Source organism: Eucyclogobius newberryi, unplaced genomic scaffold, assembly GCF_026437365.1.
Source record: "Eucyclogobius newberryi isolate DKJ021-1_F unplaced genomic scaffold, fEucNew1.0.hap1 SCAF_46, whole genome shotgun sequence".
Taxonomy (NCBI): domain Eukaryota; kingdom Metazoa; phylum Chordata; class Actinopteri; order Gobiiformes; family Gobiidae; genus Eucyclogobius; species Eucyclogobius newberryi.
In genome coordinates, this window is record NW_027316123.1 from 84,497 (window position 1) to 108,482 (window position 23,986).

A 23,986-nucleotide genomic window follows, 5' to 3' on the forward strand; every position below is an offset into this window, starting at 1 on the left:
ACTCCTTTAAAAAGAGACAGCAGTTTGATGTGTTTTTTTACCAAAGTATAGGTACGGTCATTTGTGCTACTGTAATAACGGATATGATTCTGTATACTCACAGTTCACGTAAATAAAGTGTCAGGATAGCCGAGCGGTCTAAGGCGCCAGACTCAAGGTAAAATGCTTCCTCGCCACAGGGGATTCTGGTCTCTGAATGGAGGCGTGGGTTCAAATCCCACTCCTGACAAAAAAAAAATATTTCCTTTGGAAAGGAAGCCATTTTTACACCCTAATTTACAAGCACAAATGTGTGACAATGGATGAAAAATTGTCGTATTGGCTTAAGATTTCAAATGAAGTGTTACTTCCAATGATGAATTGTGATGTGATGGCCAATCTACTACGTAGATGCTGTACTGTCAAAGCATTGAGTACATTCAGAGTGAACTGTATCATATGTCTTATACTGTAATTGTGACCACTCACTGAGAAATTAAAGTGACAGATTAATTTACCAGACTTAGTACTGAAAAATTCTGGGTTTTCATTATGACCTTTTTTTGCCTTTTAAACAGCCAGCCTGGCTAGCTCAGTCGGTAGAGCATGAGACTCTTAATCTTGGGGTCGTGGGTTCGAGCCCCACGTCGGGCGGAGTTGATTTGAAGCTTCATGGACTGCTTGCCATTACAACCCGTGAAATCTTGGTCATAAATTTTCTTCTGTTGGAACCGAAAGAAGAAGAATTAATCCCTCTGTAACAATGAGATTTCAACTATTTCACTCAATTCTCATCACCTGTTAAAGTCATCTCTTTATATGGACTGTACATAATTGGAAAGACTTCATCTAGTGTAAGGTTGCCAAAGCATTTACTTTGTACTGATTTTTGGAACGTTATCTTCGAGATAAGGGAGCTCAATGTCAGCATCGCTGAAATGTCCAAGGTGTCAGGGTCAAGGTAAACTCCTACCTAAGCGTAAGCAAATTTGGTCTACAAGTGGAGGAATGGGTTCTAATCCCACTCCTGACAATGGGTTTGTCCTATATTTGAACTCATTGCAAGTGTAGGGGAATGGAGATGGACATTCCACGGCCAGATAACAGAAAATCTCTCTTTGAACATTGGGGGGGTTTCTTTCTCCCTCTCTCCCTCACCGCAGGGAGCCGCTGTGACTTTGGCGATAACAGACCTTCCCCCACAGTCTTACAGGAGGACGCCCCGATGAAAACTATGTTTTATGTGATTATGCCATGAATGTTTGTCCGAATCAACTCCGTACACCTCATGTTTCACCTTGTGTTACGTATTTTTCCACTGTTTAAGGTTTTATATTCCCAATGCTTTAACTCGAGTGCCCATCACAGGTGAAAGAAGATGTAAAATGTATCTACCTCAAGGAATAATGTGCACAAACTGCCAAAAGTGTTTAACGTGTCGTCGCAGTAGCGCCCGCCCCTTTTGCTCCCAGCGTGCCCTGCGGCGCTAGGTGACAAAAAGACGCTCCGAGCTTGGAACGCTCTCTTCTCCTCTCTTCTCTTCTTGCTCTCTTCTTCCTTTTTTTTTGTTCAAGCCTTTGTCTATCTCTTTGAAGCCGTCTCCACGGACCAGCCTGTTTACTTTTCCTTTGTCTCAACAAAGCGTCCGCCACGTGGGTCGACAAGACTAGGCCAGCCTCATCGCCCCCCTGAACTCTGAAAACACCTGGAAACACCTGGAACTAAGCTTAAGCGCTAAACCGGACAGAGACTTTCTTTTCTACTTCGCTTCTACTATTTTTGAAGTAATCTACCCCGTGTACGTGGATCAGCGCTACGTTCTCATCTGAGTAAAGGCCGCGTGAGGAGCTAACACGCAGCTAAAGCGTTCTACCGCTAAGGAACTCCCGGACATCGCCACGCGCCACCTCGCGCCACCGCTGCCGCCCCGCGTCACGGACATCGCGGCACGCCACTGCCTTCGCCCGCCACACCGCTCCACGCGCCGCCTCGCGCCACCGCTGCCGCCCCGCGTCACGGATATCGCGGCACGCCACTGCCTTCGCCCGCCACACCGCTCCACGCCGCTGCCTCGCCACGGATCTCGTCCGCGGACAAGGACCAGCCGGACCGAGTTCTACAAAATCGTAAGCCGACTTCAGTGTGCGGTTCTTTTGTGGCGTGATTTGGGTAGAACTCAGCTGTTCCTCCTCCCTTAGCTTCTCACTTTCCCTCTTTTTGATATAGATTAGCATAGACACGTTTGATTATCAAAGGCAAAACCCTGGTTTAACATTATCTGCATGAAATCTGCTGTTAAATCTGATATAACATCACCTGTGATTTACCTGTGCGCATTTCTGCTCCGGTGCCCTTTTTGATTGCCCTTTTGATAAATAAACTACACGAAAGAGTTATTGACTATTGTTTGTTTGATTAGACTATGCGTAAGTCCCTGAATCGTGAAACACCCTTCAGACCTTTTAACGAGCGCGATTAAGGACCGTATCTTAGCTTTTTGGGTTTTACCCTGGTGCCCCGTCTTGTCTCGTTTCTGCTAAGAAATCTTCCTTAATCGTAAACTGAATACCTGTAGTTTGAGACCCTACACAAGGATGTGAATAGCCTGTTGGCTCCTGCTTCACTAAAGGTTCTATATCCATTCAATACACAGCTTTCTTGGATGCACTACTGCTGTTACGGCTCTCGACTGACATCTCAATTGCAATAGACTTTAAAACGAAGCATTAGCTTGATGTGGACTTTTAAAGGACGCAGTAGTTTGATGTGACAACAACCACATCAAACTCCTTTAAAAAGAGACAGCAGTTTGATGTGTTTTTTTACCAAAGTATAGGTACGGTCATTTGTGCTACTGTAATAACGGATCTGATTCTGTATACTCACAGTTCACATAAATAAAGTGTCAGGATGGCCGAGCGGTCTAAGGCGCCAGACTCAAGGTAAACTCCTTCCTCGCCACAGGGGATTCTGGTCTCTGAATGGAGGCGTGGGTTCAAATCCCACTCCTGACAAAAAAAAAATATTTCCTTTGGAAAGGAAGCCATTTTTACACCCTAATTTACAAGCACATATGTGTGACAATGGATGAAAAATTGTCGTATTGGCTTAAGATTTCAAATGAAGTGTTACTTCCAATGATGAATTGTGATGTGATGGCCAATCTACTACGTAGATGCTGTACTGTCAAAGCATTGAGTACATTCAGAGTGAACTGTATCATATGTCTTATACTGTAATTGTGACCACTCACTGAGAAATTAAAGTGACAGATTAATTTACCACACTTAGTACTGAAAAATTCTGGGTTTTCATTATGACCTTTTTTTGCCTTTTGGGCAGCCAGCCTGGCTAGCTCAGTCGGTAGAGCATGAGACTCTTAATCTCAGGGTCGTGGGTTCGAGCCCCACGATGGGCGGAGTTAATTTTAAGCTTTATGGACTGCTCGCCATTACAACCCGTGAAATCTTGGTCATAAATTTTCTTCTGTTGGAACCGAAAGAAGAAGAATTAAACCCTCTGTAACAATGAGATTTGAACTATTTCACTCAATTCTCATCACCTGTTAAAGTCATCTCTTTATATGGACTGTACATAATTGGAAAGACTTCATCTAGTGTAAGGTTGCCAAAGCATTTACTTTGTACTGATTTTTGGAACGTTATCTTCGAGATAAGGGAGCTCAATGTCAGCATCGCTGAAATGTCCAAGGTGTCAGGGTCAAGGTAAACTCCTACCTAAGCGTAAGCAAATTTGGTCTACAAGTGGAGGAATGGGTTCTAATCCCACTCCTGACAATGGGTTTGTCCTATATTTGACCTCATTGCAAGTGTAGGGGAATGGAGATGGACATTCCACGGCCAGATAACAGAAAAACTCTCTTTGAACATTGGGGGGTTTTCTTTCTCCCTCTCTCCCTCACCGCAGGGAGCCGCTGTGACTTTGGCGATAACAGACCTTCTCCCCCACAGTCTTACAGGAGGACGCCCCGATGAAAACTATGTTTTATGTGATTATGCCATGAATGTTTGTCCGAATCAACTCCGTACACCTCATGTTTCACCTTGTGTTACGTATTTTTCCACTGTTTAAGGTTTTATATTCCCAATGCTTTAACTCGAGTGCCCATCACAGGTGAAAGAAGATGTAAAATGTATCTACCTCAAGGAATAATGTGCACAAACTGCCAAAAGTGTTTAATGTGTCGTCGCAGTAGCGCCCGCCCCTTTCGCTCCCAGCATGCCCTGCGGCGCTAGGTGACAAAAAGACGCTCCGAGCTTGGAACCCTCTCTTCTCCTCTCTTCTCTTCTTGCTCTCTTCTTCCTTTTTTTTTGTTCAAGCCTTTGTCTATCTCTTTGAAGCCGTCTCCACGGACGAGCCTGTTTACTTTTCCTTTGTCTCAACAAAGCGTCCGCCACGTGGGTCGACAAGACTAGGCCAGCCTCATCGCCCCCCTGAACTCTGAAAACACCTGGAAACACCTGGAACTAAGCTTAAGCGCTAAACCGGACAGAGACTTTCTTTTCTACTTCGCTTCTACTATTTTTGAAGTAATCTACGCCGTTTACGTGGATCAGCGCTACGTTCTCATCTGAGTAAAGGCCGCGTGAGGAGCTAACACGCAGCTAAAGCGTTCTACCGCTAAGGAACTCCCGGACATCGCCACGCGCCACCTCGCGCCACCGCTGCCGCCCCGCGTCACGGACATCGCGGCACGCCACTGCCTTCGCCCGCCACACCGCTCCACGCGCCGCCTCGCGCCACCGCTGCCGCCCCGCGTAACGGATATCGCGGCACGCCACTGCCTTCGCCCGCCACACCGCTCCATGCCGCTGCCTCGCCACGGATCTCGTCCGCGGACAAGGACCAGCCGGACCGAGTTCTACAAAATCGTAAGCCGACTTCAGTGTGCGGTTCTTTTGTGGCGTGATTTGGGTAGAACTCAGCTGTTCCTCCTCCCTTAGCTTCTCACTTTCCCTCTTTTTGATATAGATTAGCATAGACACGTTTGATTATCAAAGGCAAAACCCTGGTTTAACATTATCTGCATGAAATCTGCTGTTAAATCTGATATAACATCACCTGTGATTTACCTGTGCGCATTTCTGCTCCGGTGCCCTTTTTGATTGCCCTTTTGATAAATAAACTACACGAAAGAGTTATTGACTATTGTTTGTTTGATTAGACTATGCGTAAGTCCCTGAATCGTGAAACACCCTTCAGACCTTTTAACGAGCGCGATTAAGGACCGTATCTTAGCTTTTTGGGTTTTACCCTGGTGCCCCGTCTTGTCTCGTTTCTGCTAAGAAATCTTCCTTAATCGTAAACTGAATACCTGTAGATTGAGACCCTACACAAGGATGTGAATAGCCTGTTGGCTCCTGCTTCACTAAAGGTTCTATATCCATTCAATACACAGCTTTCTTGGATGCACTACTGCTGTTACGGCTCTCGACTGACATCTCAATTGCAATAGACTTTAAAACGAAGCATTAGCTTGATGTGGACTTTTAAAGGACGCAGTAGTTTGATGTGACAACAACCACATCAAACTCCTTTAAAAAGAGACAGCAGTTTGATGTGTTTTTTTACCAAAGTATAGGTACGGTCATTTGTGCTACTGTAATAACGGATATGATTCTGTATACTCACAGTTCACTTAAATAAAGTGTCAGGATGGCCGAGCGGTCTAAGGCGCCAGACTCAAGGTAAACTCCTTCCTCGCCACAGGGGATTCTGGTCTCTGAATGGAGGCGTGGGTTCAAATCCCACTCCTGACAAAAAAAAAATATTTCCTTTGGAAAGGAAGCCATTTTTACACCCTAATTTACAAGTACCTATGTGTGACAATGGATGAAAAATTGTCGTATTGGCTTAAGATTTCAAATGAAGTGTTACTTCCAATGATGAATTGTGATGTGATGGCCAATCTACTACGTAGATGCTGTACTGTCAAAGCATTGAGTACATTCAGAGTGAACTGTATCATATGTCTTATACTGTAATTGTGACCACTCACTGAGAAATTAAAGTGACAGATTAATTTACCAGACTTAGTACTGAAAAATTCTGGGTTTTCATAATGACCTTTTTTGCCTTTTGGGCAGCCAGCCTGGCTAGCTCAGTCGGTAGAGCATGAGACTCTTAATCTCAGGGTCGTGGGTTCGAGCCCCACGTTGGGCGGAGTTGATTTTAAGCTTTATGGACTGCTTGCCATTACAACCCGTGAAATCTTGGTCATAAATTTTCTTCTGTTGGAACCGAAAGAAGAAGAATTAAACCCTCTGTAACAATGAGATTTGAACTATTTCACTCAATTCTCATCACCTGTTAAAGTCATCTCTTTATATGGACTGTACATAATTGGAAAGACTTCATCTAGTGTAAGGTTGCCAAAGCATTTACTTTGTACTGATTTTTGGAACGTTATCTTCGAGATAAGGGAGCTCAATGTCAGCATCGCTGAAATGTCCAAGGTGTCAGGGTCAAGGTAAACTCCTACCTAAGCGTAAGCAAATTTGGTCTACAAGTGGAGGAATGGGTTCTAATCCCACTCCTGACAATGGGTTTGTCCTATATTTGACCTCATTGCAAGTGTAGGGGAATGGAGATGGACATTCCACGGCCAGATAACAGAAAAACTCTCTTTGAACATTGGGGGGTTTTCTTTCTCCCTCTCTCCCTCACCGCAGGGAGCCGCTGTGACTTTGGCGATAACAGACCTTCTCCCCCACAGTCTTACAGGAGGACGCCCTGATGAAAACTATGTTTTATGTGATTATGCCATGAATGTTTGTCCGAATCAACTCCGTACACCTCATGTTTCACCTTGTGTTACGTATTTTTCCACTGTTTAAGGTTTTATATTCCCAATGCTTTAACTCGAGTGCCCATCACAGGTGAAAGAAGATGTAAAATGTATCTACCTCAAGGAATAATGTGCACAAACTGCCAAAAGTGTTTAACGTGTCGTCGCAGTAGCGCCCGCCCCTTTCGCTCCCAGCGTGCCCTGCGGCGCTAGGTGACAAAAAGACGCTCCGAGCTTGGAACGCTCTCTTCTCCTCTCTTCTCTTCTTGCTCTCTTCTTCCTTTTTTTTTGTTCAAGCCTTTGTCTATCTCTTTGAAGCCGTCTCCACGGACGAGCCTGTTTATTTTTCCTTTGTCTCAACAAAGCGTCCGCCACGTGGGTCGACAAGACTAGGCCAGCCTCATCGCCCCCCTGAACTCTGAAAACACCTGGAAACACCTGGAACTAAGCTTAAGCGCTAAACCGGACAGAGACTTTCTTTTCTACTTCGCTTCTACTATTTTTGAAGTAATCTACGCCGTTTGCGTGGATCAGCGCTACGTTCTCATCTGAGTAAAGGCCGCGTGAGGAGCTAACACGCAGCTAAAGCGTTCTACCGCTAAGGAACTCCCGGACATCGCCACGCGCCACCTCGCGCCACCGCTGCCGCCCCGCGTCACGGACATCGCGGCACGCCACTGCCTTCGCCCGCCACACCGCTCCACGCGCCGCCTCGCGCCACCGCTGCCGCCCCGCGTCACGGATATCGCGGCACGCCACTGCCTTCGCCCGCCACACCGCTCCACGCCGCTGCCTCGCCACGGATCTCGTCCGCGGACAAGGACCAGCCGGACCGAGTTCTACAAAATCGTAAGCCGACTTCAGTGTGCGGTTCTTTTGTGGCGTGATTTGGGTAGAACTCAGCTGTTCCTCCTCCCTTAGCTTCTCACTTTCCCTCTTTTTGATATAGATTAGCATAGACACGTTTGATTATCAAAGGCAAAACCCTGGTTTAACATTATCTGCATGAAATCTGCTGTTAAATCTGATATAACATCACCTGTGATTTACCTGTGCGCATTTCTGCTCCGGTGCCCTTTTTGATTGCCCTTTTGATAAATAAACTACACGAAAGAGTTATTGACTATTGTTTGTTTGATTAGACTATGCGTAAGTCCCTGAATCGTGAAACACCCTTCAGACCTTTTAACGAGCGCGATTAAGGACCGTATCTTAGCTTTTTGGGTTTTACCCTGGTGCCCCGTCTTGTCTCGTTTCTGCTAAGAAATCTTCCTTAATCGTAAACTGAATACCTGTAGTTTGAGACCCTACACAAGGATGTGAATAGCCTGTTGGCTCCTGCTTCACTAAAGGTTCTATATCCATTCAATACACAGCTTTCTTGGATGCACTACTGCTGTTACGGCTCTCGACTGACATCTCAATTGCAATAGACTTTAAAACGAAGCATTAGCTTGATGTGGACTTTTAAAGGACGCAGTAGTTTGATGTGACAACAACCACATCAAACTCCTTTAAAAAGAGACAGCAGTTTGATGTGTTTTTTTACCAAAGTATAGGTACGGTCATTTGTGCTACTGTAATAACGGATATGATTCTGTATACTCACAGTTCACATAAATAAAGTGTCAGGATGGCCGAGCGGTCTAAGGCGCCAGACTCAAGGTAAACTCCTTCCTCGCCACAGGGGATTCTGGTCGCTGAATGGAGGCGTAGGTTCAAATCCCACTCCTGACAAAAAAAAAATATTTCCTTTGGAAAGGAAGCCATTTTTACACCCTAATTTACAAGCACATATGTGTGACAATGGATGAAAAATTGTCGTATTGGCTTAAGATTTCAAATGAAGTGTTACTTCCAATGATGAATTGTGATGTGATGGCCAATCTACTACGTAGATGCTGTACTGTCAAAGCATTGAGTACATTCAGAGTGAACTGTATCATATGTCTTATACTGTAATTGTGACCACTCACTGAGAAATTAAAGTGACAGATTAATTTACCAGACTTAGTACTGAAAAATTCTGGGTTTTCATTATGACCTTTTTTTGCCTTTTGGGCAGCCAGCCTGGCTAGCTCAGTCGGTAGAGCATGAGACTCTTAATCTCAGGGTCGTGGGTTCGAGCCCCACGTTGGGCGGAGTTAATTTTAAGCTTTATGGACTGCTCGCCATTACAACCCGTGAAATCTTGGTCATAAATTTTCTTCTGTTGGAACCGAAAGAAGAAGAATTAAACCCTCTGTAACAATGAGATTTGAACTATTTCACTCAATTCTCATCACCTGTTAAAGTCATCTCTTTATATGGACTGTACATAATTGGAAAGACTTCATCTAGTGTAAGGTTGCCAAAGCATTTACTTTGTACTGATTTTTGGAACGTTATCTTCGAGATAAGGGAGCTCAATGTCAGCATCGCTGAAATGTCCAAGGTGTCAGGGTCAAGGTAAACTCCTACCTAAGCGTAAGCAAATTTGGTCTACAAGTGGAGGAATGGGTTCTAATCCCACTCCTGACAATGGGTTTGTCCTATATTTGACCTCATTGCAAGTGTAGGGGAATGGAGATGGACATTCCACGGCCAGATAACAGAAAATCTCTCTTTGAACATTGGGGGGTTTTCTTTCTCCCTCTCTCCCTCACCGCAGGGAGCCGCTGTGACTTTGGCGATAACAGACCTTCTCCCCCACAGTCTTACAGGAGGACGCCCCGATGAAAACTATGTTTTATGTGATTATGCCATGAATGTTTGTCCGAATCAACTCCGTACACCTCATGTTTCACCTTGTGTTACGTATTTTTCCACTGTTTAAGGTTTTATATTCCCAATGCTTTAACTCGAGTGCCCATCACAGGTGAAAGAAGATGTAAAATGTATCTACCTCAAGGAATAATGTGCACAAACTGCCAAAAGTGTTTAACGTGTCGTCGCAGTAGCGCCCGCCCCTTTCGCTCCCAGCGTGCCCTGCGGCGCTAGGTGACAAAAAGACGCTCCGAGCTTGGAACGCTCTCTTCTCCTCTCTTCTCTTCTTGCTCTCTTCTTCCTTTTTTTTTGTTCAAGCCTTTGTCTATCTCTTTGAAGCCGTCTCCACGGACGAGCCTGTTTACTTTTCCTTTGTCTCAACAAAGCGTCCGCCACGTGGGTCGACAAGACTAGGCCAGCCTCATCGCCCCCCTGAACTCTGAAAACACCTGGAAACACCTGGAACTAAGCTTAAGCGCTAAACCGGACAGAGACTTTCTTTTCTACTTCGCTTCTACTATTTTTGAAGTAATCTACGCCGTTTACGTGGATCAGCGCTACGTTCTCATCTGAGTAAAGGCCGCGTGAGGAGCTAACACGCAGCTAAAGCGTTCTACCGCTAAGGAACTCCCGGACATCGCCACGCGCCACCTCGCGCCACCGCTGCCGCCCCGCGTCACGGACATCGCGGCACGCCACTGCCTTCGCCCGCCACACCGCTCCACGCGCCGCCTCGCGCCACCGCTGCCGCCCCGCGTCACGGATATCGCGGCACGCCACTGCCTTCGCCCGCCACACCGCTCCACGCCGCTGCCTCGCCACGGATCTCGTCCGCGGACAAGGACCAGCCGGACCGAGTTCTACAAAATCGTAAGCCGACTTCAGTGTGCGGTTCTTTTGTGGCGTGATTTGGGTAGAACTCAGCTGTTCCTCCTCCCTTAGCTTCTCACTTTCCCTCTTTTTGATATAGATTAGCATAGACACGTTTGATTATCAAAGGCAAAACCCTGGTTTAACATTATCTGCATGAAATCTGCTGTTAAATCTGATATAACATCACCTGTGATTTACCTGTGCGCATTTCTGCTCCGGTGCCCTTTTTGATTGCCCTTTTGATAAATAAACTACACGAAAGAGTTATTGACTATTGTTTGTTTGATTAGACTATGCGTAAGTCCCTGAATCGTGAAACACCCTTCAGACCTTTTAACGAGCGCGATTAAGGACCGTATCTTAGCTTTTTGGGTTTTACCCTGGTGCCCCGTCTTGTCTCGTTTCTGCTAAGAAATCTTCCTTAATCGTAAACTGAATACCTGTAGTTTGAGACCCTACACAAGGATGTGAATAGCCTGTTGGCTCCTGCTTCACTAAAGGTTCTATATCCATTCAATACACAGCTTTCTTGGATGCACTACTGCTGTTACGGCTCTCGACTGACATCTCAATTGCAATAGACTTTAAAACGAAGCATTAGCTTGATGTGGACTTTTAAAGGACGCAGTAGTTTGATGTGACAACAACCACATCAAACTCCTTTAAAAAGAGACAGCAGTTTGATGTGTTTTTTTACCAAAGTATAGGTACGGTCATTTGTGCTACTGTAATAACGGATCTGATTCTGTATACTCACAGTTCACATAAATAAAGTGTCAGGATGGCCGAGCGGTCTAAGGCGCCAGACTCAACGTAAACTCCTTCCTCGCCACAGGGGATTCTGGTCTCTGAATGGAGGCGTGGGTTCAAATCCCACTCCTGACAAAAAAAAAATATTTCCTTTGGAAAGGAAGCCATTTTTACACCCTAATTTACAAGCACATATGTGTGACAATGGATGAAAAATTGTCGTATTGGCTTAAGATTTCAAATGAAGTGTTACTTCCAATGATGAATTGTGATGTGATGGCCAATCTACTACGTAGATGCTGTACTGTCAAAGCATTGAGTACATTCAGAGTGAACTGTATCATATGTCTTATACTGTAATTGTGACCACTCACTGAGAAATTAAAGTGACAGATTAATTTACCAGACTTAGTACTGAAAAATTCTGGGTTTTCATTATGACCTTTTTTTGCCTTTTGGGCAGCCAGCCTGGCTAGCTCAGTCGGTAGAGCATGAGACTCTTAATCTCAGGGTCGTGGGTTCGAGCCCCACATTGGGCGGAGTTAATTTTAAGCTTTATGGACTGCTCGCCATTACAACCCGTGAAATCTTGGTCATAAATTTTCTTCTGTTGGAACCGAAAGAAGAAGAATTAAACCCTCTGTAACAATGAGATTTGAACTATTTCACTCAATTCTCATCACCTGTTAAAGTCATCTCTTTATATGGACTGTACATAATTGGATTGGATCGTGGGTTCGACCCTGAGACTTTCTTTTCTACTTCGCTTCTACTATTTTTGAAGTAATCTACCCCGTGTACGTGGATCAGCGCTACGTTCTCATCTGCGTAAAGGCCGCGTGAGGAGCTAACACGCAGCTAAAGCGTTCTACCGCTAAGGAACTCCCGGACATCGCCACGCGCCACCTCGCGCCACCGCTGCCGCCCCGCGTCACGGACATCGCGGCACGCCACTGCCTTCGCCCGCCACACCGCTCCACGCGCCGCCTCGCGCCACCGCTGCCGCCCCGCGTCACGGATATCGCGGCACGCCACTGCCTTCGCCCGCCACACCGCTCCACGCCGCTGCCTCGCCACGGATCTCGTCCGCGGACAAGGACCAGCCGGACCGAGTTCTACAAAATCGTAAGCCGACTTCAGTGTGCGGTTCTTTTGTGGCGTGATTTGGGTAGAACTCAGCTGTTCCTCCTCCCTTAGCTTCTCACTTTCCCTCTTTTTGATATAGATTAGCATAGACACGTTTGATTATCAAAGGCAAAACCCTGGTTTAACATTATCTGCATGAAATCTGCTGTTAAATCTGATATAACATCACCTGTGATTTACCTGTGCGCATTTCTGCTCCGGTGCCCTTTTTGATTGCCCTTTTGATAAATAAACTACACGAAAGAGTTATTGACTATTGTTTGTTTGATTAGACTATGCGTAAGTCCCTGAATCGTGAAACACCCTTCAGACCTTTTAACGAGCGCGATTAAGGACCGTATCTTAGCTTTTTGGGTTTTACCCTGGTGCCCCGTCTTGTCTCGTTTCTGCTAAGAAATCTTCCTTAATCGTAAACTGAATACCTGTAGTTTGAGACCCTACACAAGGATGTGAATAGCCTGTTGGCTCCTGCTTCACTAAAGGTTCTATATCCATTCAATACACAGCTTTCTTGGATGCACTACTGCTGTTACGGCTCTCGACTGACATCTCAATTGCAATAGACTTTAAAACGAAGCATTAGCTTGATGTGGACTTTTAAAGGACGCAGTAGTTTGATGTGACAACAACCACATCAAACTCCTTTAAAAAGAGACAGCAGTTTGATGTGTTTTTTTACCAAAGTATAGGTACGGTCATTTGTGCTACTGTAATAACGGATCTGATTCTGTATACTCACAGTTCACATAAATAAAGTGTCAGGATGGCCGAGCGGTCTAAGGCGCCAGACTCAACGTAAACTCCTTCCTCGCCACAGGGGATTCTGGTCTCTGAATGGAGGCGTGGGTTCAAATCCCACTCCTGACAAAAAAAAAATATTTCCTTTGGAAAGGAAGCCATTTTTACACCCTAATTTACAAGCACATATGTGTGACAATGGATGAAAAATTGTCGTATTGGCTTAAGATTTCAAATGAAGTGTTACTTCCAATGATGAATTGTGATGTGATGGCCAATCTACTACGTAGATGCTGTACTGTCAAAGCATTGAGTACATTCAGAGTGAACTGTATCATATGTCTTATACTGTAATTGTGACCACTCACTGAGAAATTAAAGTGACAGATTAATTTACCACTTAGTACTGAAAAATTCTGGGTTTTCATTATGACCTTTTTTTGCCTTTTGGGCAGCCAGCCTGGCTAGCTCAGTCGGTAGAGCATGAGACTCTTAATCTCAGGGTCGTGGATTCGAGCCCCACGTTGGGCGGAGTTGATTTTAAGCTTTATGGACTGCTCGCCATTACAACCGGTGAAATCTTGGTCATAAATTTTCTTCTGTTGGAACCGAAAGAAGAAGAATTAAACCCTCTGTAACAATGAGATTTGAACTATTTCACTCAATTCTCATCACCTGTTAAAGTCATCTCTTTATATGGACTGTACATAATTGGAAAGACTTCATCTAGTGTAAGGTTGCCAAAGCATTTACTTTGTACTGATTTTTGGAACGTTATCTTCGAGATAAGGGAGCTCAATGTCAGCATCGCTGAAATGTCCAAGGTGTCAGGGTCAAGGTAAACTCCTACCTAAGCGTAAGCAAATTTGGTCTACAAGTGGAGGAATGGGTTCTAATCCCACTCCTGACAATGGGTTTGTCCTATATTTGACCTCATTGCAAGTGTAGGGGAATGGAGATGGATATTCCACGGCCAGATAACAGAAAAACTCTCTTTGAACATTGGGGGGTTTTCTTTCTCCCTCTCTCCCTCACCGCAGGGAGCCGCTGTGACTTTGGCGATAACAGACCTTCTCCCCCACAGTCTTACAGGAGGACGCCCCGATGAAAACTATGTTTTATGTGATTATGCCATGAATGTTTGTCCGAATCAACTCCGTACACCTCATGTTTCACCTTGTGTTACGTATTTTTCCACTGTTTAAGGTTTTATATTCCCAATGCTTTAACTCGAGTGCCCATCACAGGTGAAAGAAGATGTAAAATGTATCTACCTCAAGGAATAATGTGCACAAACTGCCAAAAGTGTTTAACGTGTCGTCGCAGTAGCGCCCGCCCCTTTCGCTCCCAGCGTGCCCTGCGGCGCTAGGTGACAAAAAGACGCTCCGAGCTTGGAACGCTCTCTTCTCCTCTCTTCTCTTCTTGCTCTCTTCTTCCTTTTTTTTTGTTCAAGCCTTTGTCTATCTCTTTGAAGCCGTCTCCACGGACGAGCCTGTTTACTTTTCCTTTGTCTCAACAAAGCGTCCGCCACGTGGGTCGACAAGACTAGGCCAGCCTCATCGCCCCCCTGAACTCTGAAAACACCTGGAAACACCTGGAACTAAGCTTAAGCGCTAAACCGGACAGAGACTTTCTTTTCTACTTCGCTTCTACTATTTTTGAAGTAATCTACCCCGTGTACGTGGATCAGCGCTACGTTCTCATCTGCGTAAAGGCCGCGTGAGGAGCTAACACGCAGCTAAAGCGTTCTACCGCTAAGGAACTCCCGGACATCGCCACGCGCCACCTCGCGCCACCGCTGCCGCCCCGCGTCACGGACATCGCGGCACGCCACTGCCTTCGCCCGCCACACCGCTCCACGCGCCGCCTCGCGCCACCGCTGCCGCCCCGCGTCACGGATATCGCGGCACGCCACTGCCTTCGCCCGCCACACCGCTCCACGCCGCTGCCTCGCCACGGATCTCGTCCGCGGACAAGGACCAGCCGGACCGAGTTCTACAAAATCGTAAGCCGACTTCAGTGTGCGGTTCTTTTGTGGCGTGATTTGGGTAGAACTCAGCTGTTCCTCCTCCCTTAGCTTCTCACTTTCCCTCTTTTTGATATAGATTAGCATAGACACGTTTGATTATCAAAGGCAAAACCCTGGTTTAACATTATCTGCATGAAATCTGCTGTTAAATCTGATATAACATCACCTGTGATTTACCTGTGCGCATTTCTGCTCCGGTGCCCTTTTTGATTGCCCTTTTGATAAATAAACTACACGAAAGAGTTATTGACTATTGTTTGTTTGATTAGACTATGCGTAAGTCCCTGAATCGTGAAACACCCTTCAGACCTTTTAACGAGCGCGATTAAGGACCGTATCTTAGCTTTTTGGGTTTTACCCTGGTGCCCCGTCTTGTCTCGTTTCTGCTAAGAAATCTTCCTTAATCGTAAACTGAATACCTGTAGTTTGAGACCCTACACAAGGATGTGAATAGCCTGTTGGCTCCTGCTTCACTAAAGGTTCTATATCCATTCAATACACAGCTTTCTTGGATGCACTACTGCTGTTACGGCTCTCGACTGACATCTCAATTGCAATAGACTTTAAAACGAAGCATTAGCTTGATGTGGACTTTTAAAGGACGTAGTAGTTTGATGTGACAACAACCACATCAAACTCCTTTAAAAAGAGACAGCAGTTTGATGTGTTTTTTTACCAAAGTATAGGTACGGTCATTTGTGCTACTGTAATAACGGATCTGATTCTGTATACTCACAGTTCACACAAACTAACCCTTTAAGCGCCAAAGTCGCAGAAATGCGACTTTACCGTACAAGGAAATTTATGAAATAATAGTAGAAAATGAATAACTTCAGTCATTGGTCGGTTCGGTGCAACTTCCTCTTATTAGCCAGGTATGATCTAGGGCAGATCCGGTAAGGAAAAAAATGGCTGGAGGAAGTACACGTGGCATGCAATTTACAGCAGATTCTGACTCTGAAGGAAATTATCTCCCCGAGAGTGACGATGGATTTCCAAGTGGAGATGAAGGGACTTCGAAACAACGGACAGGTGCAAAGGACAGACGGAGGCGAGGAACCAGTGGAACCAGTGGCTGCAGTAAAACTTGCCCGGTGGATGAGAGCTGGGACATGCTGAGAGAGGTCGAGGTATTTGAGGCATGGATCAAACCTTTTGAAGACCCAGTTGGCTACACAGGAGAGATGGATCTGACGGATGCTAATCCATTTGATATTCTGTCACTCTTTCTGACCGATCAGTTTTGGACTTTCATTACTGATGAGACAAATAGATATGCACATCAGTGTATGGCACCTATGATTCTGAAGCCACATTCAAGATTTCTTGAGTGGTATGATGTATCAGTCACCGAAATGAAAGCTTTCTTCGCTTTGCATCTCTCCATGGGCCTTGTTGAGAAACCTGAAATCGAGGATTACTGGGGAACATTTTGGCTTACACAAACGCCTGGATTTGGAAATGTAATGTCAAGAAACAGATTTGAAATCATTCTTTCGTTCTTTCATTTTGTCAACAATAATGATTATGTGAGAACAGGCGAGCCCGGGCACGATAAACTGTTCAAAGTCCGCCCAATAATAGATTTGATTATTCCCAAATTTGCAGCAGTTTACAGTCCAATCAAGGAGCTTTCTTTAGATGAAATGACAATAGCTTTTAAGGGGAGATCTTCACTAAAATGTTACTCTCCGAATAAACCTGACACATATGGCTATAGAGTGTATGCCCTGAGTGAAAGCTTTTCAGGGTATGTTTTGCGCTGGTCAATGCACACTGGACAGTACAAAAATAATGCAAGCAACATCAGTGCAACACACGCAGTTGTCCGTGAGTTGGTTTCTCCCTTTACGGGCAAAGGACACGAGATTTACATGGACAGTTACTATACCTCGCCTGTAATTGCAAATGAATTAGCAGATTTGGAAACTGGACTGTGTGGGACGGTAAGGATTACCAGGTTGGGGATGCCAAAATGCCTTGGTAAAAGTGTCTTACAGCTGAAAAAAGGAGATGACCCAGTTTTTTGCAGAAAGGGAAAACTCCTGGCTTGTGCTTGGCACGATACTAAACGTCTCACCATGTTGTCCACAGTCCATGGAAATGATTGTGTTCAGAGGAGGATCCGATCCAAGACAGATGACACTGGCTTCCGTGACATCAAAAGACCTGTATGTGTCGACCAGTACAACGCCTACATGGGTGGAGTGGACACTGCTGACCAGAGGATGAAGACATACCTCTTTCCACACAGGTCCCGGAAATGGTATCATCGCATATTCAATGCCATTATAAGCATAAGTATTGTCAACTCACACATCATATACACCAAATCCACTCCAGGCCCACACAAACCTTTAAAGGTTTACATTCAGAACATTATTGATGCATTACTGGCTGATCACTCCAAAAAACAAGAGAGGCGCTCAAGACCGGAGGGTGAAATGCCACAGAGACTCACAGAGCGTCATTGGCTTTGTCAAGCAGAGGGACGTCCAGACTGCGCCGTGTGCTCTGACCGCTCTCGTACCAAAGGCAGGCGGCAAACAAAGTACAGGTGCCGTCAGTGTGGCGTCTCTCTGTGCGGTTCCATGCAACGAGAGATACCATACGCTAAAAAACTTTAAATGCTGTCATTTGGATATGTAAAAGTGCAGGGTACCTTGACCCTGGATGGACATCTTTTCTGTGATGGCTCTCTCCTTTCTTCACTGCTTTCTCCACAACCTGCCTGGCACCAATGATGGATGTATAAGTTGGAAAAATAAAAAAATGAAAAAAATACATAATAAATACCGTGTTTGTCATCATTTGGTCAGAACTTGTAATCAGGGCCCGAGTTTGAAGATGTGAGCAAAAGGGGTGAAAATGGGTTAAAATGTGAAAAAACACCAAAATGAGCAAAATGAAATAATCCCCCATCATCAGTGCACAGTTTGCCCCCAGAAAAGCACTCCCCTGGGGCCTGGAGGTGATCTGATCACCAGAATATAGTACCATATACCCCTGCTGGACTTAGAAAAAAAACCGAGCTTCCAGCCAATAGTACACTATACCCGAGGGACTCTGTCGTTTTTCGGCAATAGTACACTATACCCGAGGGACTCTGTCGTTTTTCGGCAATAGTACACTATACCCGAGGGACTCTGTCGTTTTTCGGCAATAGTACACTATACCCGAGGGACTCTGTCGTTTTTCGGCAATAGTACACTATACCCGAGGGACTCTGTCGTTTTTCGGCAATAGTACACTATGCCCATCGACTCTGTCGTTTTCCCGGGCCGTAGTATGAAGTTGTGAGCAAAAGGGGTGAAAATGGGTTAAAATGTGAAAAAACACCAAAATGAGCAAAATGAAACAATCCCCCATCATCAGTGCACTGTTTGACCCCAGAAAAGCACTCCCCTGGGGCCTGGAGGTGATCTGACCATCATAGTATAGCACCCTATGCCCCTGAGGGACTTAGAGTAAAAACCGAAATAGTACACTATACCCGAAAAGACTCTGTCATTTTTCGGCAATAGTACACTATACCCATCGACTCTGTCGTTTTTCCGGGCCGTAGTACGAGGTTGTGAGCAAAAGGGGTGAAAATGGGTTAAAATGTGAAAAAACACCAAAATGAGCAAAATGAAATAATCTCCCATCATCAGTGCACTGTTTGACCCCAGAAAAGCACTCCCCTGGGGCCTGGAGGTGATCTGACCATCATAGTATAGTACACTATGCCCCTGAGGGACTTAGAGTAAAAACCGAAATAGTACACTATACTCGAAAAATTTCAAAGTGTGGTTAAGAGTACCAAGGGCACGGGCTTCCATGTCAGAGTACCAAGGGCACGGGCTTCCAGGCGGCTGCCCCTAAGGGGTTTAGCCCGCGAGGGGGTGCTTAAGGGTGGGTCCCCGGGTTCGGAGGGAGAGCCTGGTCCCCGGTGGTCATCCCCGGAGTCCCGGAGCCCAGGACCCGGGGAAGAGTGTGCCCGGGTCGGGGCTGAGTCTGGTGGAGTGGGGGGGTGGCCCTGGGGGTGCTCCGGGGTCTCCAGGGGGTGCTCGGCGGAGGCCATGCCCAGCCAGAGTGGACCTTCCCCGGGGTGAGTCTGGGGAGAGTGGGGGGTGGCTCTGGAGGGTCTCCGGGGGCTCCAGGGGGTGCTCAGTGGAGGCCATGCCCAGCCAGAGTGGCCCTTCCCCGGGCATAGTCTGGGGAGAGTGGGGGGTGGCTCTGGAGGTGCTCCGGGGGCTCCAGGGGGTGCTCAGTGGAGGCCATGCCCAGCCAGAGTGTCCCTTCCCCGGGCAGAGTCTGGAGGAGTGGGGGGTGGCTCTGGAGGTGCTCCGGGGGCTCCAGGGGGTGCTCGGCGGAGGCCATGCCCAGCCAGAGTGGCCCTTCCCCGGGCATAGTCTGGGGAGAGTGGGGGGTGGCTCTGGAGGTGCTCCGGGGGCTCCAGGGGGTGCTCAGTGGAGGCCATGCCCAGCCAGAGTGTCCCTTCCCCGGGCAGAGTCTGGAGGAGTGGGGGGTGGCTCTGGAGGTGCTCCGGGGGCTCCAGGGGTTCCAGGGGGTGCTCAGTGGGGGCCATGCCCAGCCAGAGTTGCCCTTCCCCGGGGTGAGTCTGGAGGAGTGGGGGGTGGCTCTGGAGGTGCTCCGGGGGTTCCAGGGGGTGCTCGGCGGAGGCCATGCCCAGCCAGAGTGGCCCTTCCCCGGGCAGAGTCTGGGGAGAGTGGGGGGTGGCTCTGGAGGTGCTCCCGGGGCTCCAGGGGTTCCAGGGGGTGCTCAGTGGAGGCCATGCCCAGCCAGAGTGTCCCTTCCCCGGGGTGAGTCTGGGGAGAGTGGGGGGTGGCTCTGGGGGTGCTCCGGGGGCTCCAGGGGGTGCTCGGCGGAGGCCATGCCCAGCCAGAGTGGACCTTCCCCGGGGTGAGTCTGGGGAGAGTGGGGGGTGGCTCTGGAGGGTCTCCGGGGGGTCCAGGGGGTGCTCAGTGGAGGCCATGCGCAGCCAGAGTGGCCCTTCCCCGGGCATAGTCTGGGGAGAGTGGGGGGTGGCTCTGGAGGTGCTCCGGGGGCTCCAGGGGGTGCTCAGTGGAGGCCATGCCCAGCCAGAGTGTCCCTTCCCCGGGCAGAGTCTGGAGGAGTGGGGGGTGGCTCTGGAGGTGCTCCGGGGGCTCCAGGGGGTGCTCGGCGGAGGCCATGCCCAGCCAGAGTGGCCCTTCCCCGGGCATAGTCTGGGGAGAGTGGGGGGTGGCTCTGGAGGTGCTCCGGGGGCTCCAGGGGGTGCTCAGTGGAGGCCATGCCCAGCCAGAGTGTCCCTTCCCCGGGGTGAGTCTGGGGAGAGTGGGGGGTGGCTCTGGGGGTGCTCCGGGGGCTCCAGGGGGTGCTCGGCCGAGGCCATGCCCAGCCAGAGTGTCCCTTCCCCGGGGTGAGTCTGGAGGAGTGGGGGGTGGCTCTGGAGGTGCTCCGGGGGCTCCAGGGGGTGCTTGGTGGAGACCATGCCCAGCCAGAGTGGCCCTTCCCCGGGGTGAGTCTGGGGAGAGTGGGGGGTGGCTCTGGAGGAGCTCCAGGGGTTCCAGGGTGTGCTCGGCGGAGGCCATGCCCAGCCAGAGTGGCCCTTCCCCGGGCATAGTCTGGGGAGAGTGGGGGGTGGCTCTGGAGGTGCTCCGGGGGCTCCAGGGGGTGCTCAGTGGAGGCCATGCCCAGCCAGAGTGGCCCTTCCCCGGGGTGAGTCTGGAGGAGTGGGGGGTGGCTCTGGAGGGGCTCCAGGGGTTCCAGGGGGTGCTCGGCGGAGGCCATGCCCAGCCAGAGTGGCCCTTCCCCGGGCATAGTCTGGGGAGAGTGGGGGGTGGCTCTGGAGGTGCTCCGGGGGCTCCAGGGGGTGCTCAGTGGAGGCCATGACCAGCCAGAGTGGCCCTTCCCCGGGCATAGTCTGGGGAGAGTGGGGGGTGGCTCTGGAGGTGCTCCGGGGGCTCCAGGGGGTGCTCAGTGGAGGCCATGCCCAGCCAGAGTGGCCCTTCCCCGGGCAGAGTCTGGAGGAGTGGGGGGTGGCTCTGGAGGTGCTCCGGGGGCTCCAGGGGTTCCAGGGGGTGCTCAGTGGGGGCCATGCCCAGCCAGAGTGGCCCTTCCCCGGGCATAGTCTGGGGAGAGTGGGGGGTGGCTCTGGAGGTGCTCCGGGGGCTCCAGGGGGTGCTCAGTGGAGGCCATGCCCAGCCAGAGTGGCCCTTCCCCGGGGTGAGTCTGGAGGAGTGGGGGGTGGCTCTGGAGGAGCTCCAGGGGTTCCAGGGGGTGCTCGGCGGAGGCCATGCCCAGCCAGAGTGGCCCTTCCCCGGGCATAGTCTGGGGAGAGTGGGGGGTGGCTCTGGAGGTGCTCCGGGGGCTCCAGGGGGTGCTCAGTGGAGGCCATGCCCAGCCAGAGTGGCCCTTCCCCGGGCATAGTCTGGGGAGAGTGGGGGGTGGCTCTGGAGGGTCTCCGGGGGCTCCAGGGGGTGCTCAGTGGAGGCCATGCCCAGCCAGAGTGTCCCTTCCCCGGGCAGAGTCTGGAGGAGTGGGGGGTGGCTCTGGAGGTGCTCCGGGGGCTCCAGGGGGTGCTCGGCGGAGGCCATGCCCAGCCAGAGTGGCCCTTCCCCGGGCATAGTCTGGGGAGAGTGGGGGGTGGCTCTGGAGGTGCTCCGGGGGCTCCAGGGGGTGCTCAGTGGAGGCCATGCCCAGGTAGAGTGTCCCTTCCCCGGGGTGAGTCTGGAGGAGTGGGGGGTGGCTCTGGAGGTGCTCCGGGGGGCTCCAGGGGGTGCTTGGTGGAGGCCATGCCCAGCCAGAGTGGACCTTCCCCGGGGTGAGTCTGGGGAGAGTGGGGGGTGGCTCTGGAGGGTCTCCGGGGGCTCCAGGGGCTGCTCGGCGGAGGCCATGCCCAGCCAGAGTGTCCCTTCCCCGGGGTGAGTCTGGAGGAGTGGGGGGTGGCTCTGGAGGGTCTCCGGGGGCTCCAGGGGCTCCAGGGGGTGCTCAGCGGAGGCCATGCCCAGCCAGAGTGGCCCTTCCCCGGCCTCATATGCGGCAGAGTGCGGGGTGAGCAAAATGGGTGAAAATGGGTTAAAATGTGAAAAATCACCAAAATGAGCAAAATGAAATAATCCCCCATCATCAGTGCACTGTTTGCCCCCAGAAAAGCACTCCCCTGGGGCCTGGAGGTGATCTGACCATCATAGTATAGCACCCTATGCCCCTGAGGGACTTAGAGTAAAAACCGAAATAGTACACTATACCCGAAAAGACTCTGTCATTTTTCGGCAATAGTACACTATACCCATCGACTCTGTCGTTTTTCCGGGCCGTAGTACGAAGTTGTGAGCAAAAGGGGTGAAAATGGGTTAAAATGTGAAAAAACACCAAAATGAGCAAAATGAAATAATCCCCCATCATCAGTGCACTGTTTGACCCCAGAAAAGCACTCCCCTGGGGCCTGGAGGTGATCTGACCATCATAGTATAGTACACTATGCCCCTGAGGGACTTAGAGTAAAAACCGAAATAGTACACTATACTCGAAAAATTTCAAAGTGTGGTTAAGAGTACCAAGGGCACGGGCTTCCAGGCGGCTGCCCCTAAGGGGTTTAGCCCGCGAGGGGGTGCTTAAGGGTGGGTCCCCGGGTTCGGAGGGAGAGCCTGGTCCCCGGTGGTCATCCCCGGAGTCCCGGAGCCCAGGACCCGGGGAAGAGTGTGCCCGGGTCGGGGCTGAGTCTGGTGGAGTGGGGGGGTGGCCCTGGGGGTGCTCCGGGGGCTCCAGGGGGTGCTCGGCGGAGGCCATGCCCAGCCAGAGTGGACCTTCCCCGGGGTGAGTCTGGGGAGAGTGGGGGTTGGCTCTGGAGGGTCTCCGGGGGCTCCAGGGGGTGCTCAGTGGAGGCCATGCCCAGCCAGAGTGGCCCTTCCCCGGGCATAGTCTGGGGAGAGTGGGGGGTGGCTCTGGAGGTGCTCCGGGGGCTCCAGGGGGTGCTCAGTGGAGGCCATGCCCAGCCAGAGTGTCCCTTCCCCGGGCAGAGTCTGGAGGGGTGGGGGGTGGCTCTGGAGGTGCTCCGGGGGCTCCAGGGGGTGCTCGGCGGAGGCCATGCCCAGCCAGAGTGGCCCTTCCCCGGGGATAGTCTGGGGAGAGTGGGGGGTGGCTCTGGAGGTGCTCCGGGGGCTCCAGGGGGTGCTCAGTGGAGGCCATGCCCAGCCAGAGTGTCCCTTCCCCGGGCAGAGTCTGGAGGAGTGGGGGGTGGCTCTGGAGGTGCTCCGGGGGCTCCAGGGGTTCCAGGGGGTGCTCAGCGGAGGCCATGCCCAGCCAGAGTGGCCCTTCCCTGGGGTGAGTCTGGGGAGAGTGGGGGGTGGCTCTGGAGGTGCTCCGGGGGCTCCAGGGGGTGCTCAGCGGAGGCCATGCCCAGCCAGAGTGGCCCTTCTCCGGGCAGAATCTGGGGAGAGTGGGGGGTGGCTCTGGAGGTGCTCCGGGGGCTCCAGGGGGTGCTCAGTGGAGGCCATGCCCAGCCAGAGTGGCCCTTCCCCGGGGTGAGTCTGGAGGAGTGGGGGGTGGCTCTGGAGGAGCTCCAGGGGTTCCAGGGGGTGCTCGGCGGAGGCCATGCCCAGCCAGAGTGGCCCTTCCCCGGGCATAGTCTGGGGAGAGTGGGGGGTGGCTCTGGAGGTGCTCCGGGGGCTCCAGGGGGTGCTCAGTGGAGGCCATGCCCAGCCAGAGTGGCCCTTCCCCGGGCAGAGTCTGGAGGAGTGGGGGGTGGCTCTGGAGGTGCTCCGGGGGCTCCAGGGGTTCCAGGGGGTGCTCAGCGGAGGCCATGCCCAGCCAGAGTGGCCCTTCCCCGGCCTCATATGCGGCAGAGTGCGGGGTGAGCAAAATGGGTGAAAATGGGTTAAAATGTGAAAAAACACCAAAATGAGCAAAATGAAATAATCCCCCATCATCAG

The 23,986-nt window shown here is 50.2% G+C and overlaps 11 non-coding genes across 11 annotated transcripts; all 11 read left to right on the forward strand.

The window, feature by feature from the left end:
• Window positions 1-119: 119 nt before the first annotated feature.
• On the forward strand, window positions 120-229 carry trnal-caa (transfer RNA leucine (anticodon CAA)). The gene is made up of 2 exons: window positions 120-157; window positions 184-229. It is a non-coding gene; the product is annotated as a tRNA-Leu (tRNA).
• A 331-nt stretch (window positions 230-560) lies between these two features.
• On the forward strand, window positions 561-633 carry trnak-cuu (transfer RNA lysine (anticodon CUU)). The gene has a single exon. It is a non-coding gene; the product is annotated as a tRNA-Lys (tRNA).
• A 2,250-nt stretch (window positions 634-2,883) lies between these two features.
• Window positions 2,884-2,993, forward strand: trnal-caa (transfer RNA leucine (anticodon CAA)). Its single transcript has 2 exons — window positions 2,884-2,921; window positions 2,948-2,993. It is a non-coding gene; the product is annotated as a tRNA-Leu (tRNA).
• A 331-nt stretch (window positions 2,994-3,324) lies between these two features.
• Window positions 3,325-3,397, forward strand: trnak-cuu (transfer RNA lysine (anticodon CUU)). Its single transcript has one exon. It is a non-coding gene; the product is annotated as a tRNA-Lys (tRNA).
• A 2,252-nt stretch (window positions 3,398-5,649) lies between these two features.
• On the forward strand, window positions 5,650-5,759 carry trnal-caa (transfer RNA leucine (anticodon CAA)). Its single transcript has 2 exons — window positions 5,650-5,687; window positions 5,714-5,759. It is a non-coding gene; the product is annotated as a tRNA-Leu (tRNA).
• A 330-nt stretch (window positions 5,760-6,089) lies between these two features.
• Window positions 6,090-6,162, forward strand: trnak-cuu (transfer RNA lysine (anticodon CUU)). The gene has a single exon. It is a non-coding gene; the product is annotated as a tRNA-Lys (tRNA).
• Window positions 6,163-8,855: 2,693 nt separating this feature from the next.
• On the forward strand, window positions 8,856-8,928 carry trnak-cuu (transfer RNA lysine (anticodon CUU)). The gene has a single exon. It is a non-coding gene; the product is annotated as a tRNA-Lys (tRNA).
• Window positions 8,929-11,180: 2,252 nt separating this feature from the next.
• On the forward strand, window positions 11,181-11,290 carry trnal-caa (transfer RNA leucine (anticodon CAA)). Its single transcript has 2 exons — window positions 11,181-11,218; window positions 11,245-11,290. It is a non-coding gene; the product is annotated as a tRNA-Leu (tRNA).
• Window positions 11,291-11,621: 331 nt separating this feature from the next.
• trnak-cuu (transfer RNA lysine (anticodon CUU)) lies at window positions 11,622-11,694 on the forward strand. Its single transcript has one exon. It is a non-coding gene; the product is annotated as a tRNA-Lys (tRNA).
• A 1,364-nt stretch (window positions 11,695-13,058) lies between these two features.
• On the forward strand, window positions 13,059-13,168 carry trnal-caa (transfer RNA leucine (anticodon CAA)). The gene is made up of 2 exons: window positions 13,059-13,096; window positions 13,123-13,168. It is a non-coding gene; the product is annotated as a tRNA-Leu (tRNA).
• Window positions 13,169-13,497: 329 nt separating this feature from the next.
• On the forward strand, window positions 13,498-13,570 carry trnak-cuu (transfer RNA lysine (anticodon CUU)). Its single transcript has one exon. It is a non-coding gene; the product is annotated as a tRNA-Lys (tRNA).
• Window positions 13,571-23,986: the final 10,416 nt, after the last annotated feature.